Genomic DNA, 543 nt, shown 5'->3' with positions numbered 1-543 from the left:
CCCAATTTCGGTGCGAGTAAATGATCTGATATTGTGAATGCACGGAGCTTTAACATTCATTTAATTGGGGATCAGGATATTGATTCCACCGCTGATTGTGTTATGCCAGCTATTATTTTAGAAGGGATTGTGTGGCTGGAGGTAACAATTTGGAATTTTTCCCCTATATGGAAAATAACCAACTGTGCCTTGCGTATACCGGTATATATATATATATACACACACACACACACACACAAAACAGCTCCCCGAAAAGCATCGGCCACTGTGAGGTGTCGAATTCAATTATTGGTAACAATGACCTCTTTCAATTACACCCTTCTGGTGTATGTAGTCCCATCCAAACGCCCTGCAGCCCTGTCCAAAGCAACTTCAGTTATTTGTCAGCACTGGGTTAGGACTCTGACTGCTCGCTGCTTTGACTAACTCCGCCAGGTTTACTCAAAAAAGCAAAGCGAGACTGAAACGATCAAAGCTGATTTCTAAAGTACTAGTCAATCAGCGAAGGGAACAGGGAGTTATTTAATAATAATAAAAAAAATT

The sequence above is a fragment of the Mauremys reevesii genome, linkage group 11 (assembly GCF_016161935.1).
Source record: "Mauremys reevesii isolate NIE-2019 linkage group 11, ASM1616193v1, whole genome shotgun sequence".
In the NCBI taxonomy this organism is placed as follows: domain Eukaryota; kingdom Metazoa; phylum Chordata; order Testudines; family Geoemydidae; genus Mauremys; species Mauremys reevesii.
This window is presented reverse-complemented; position numbering follows the sequence as displayed.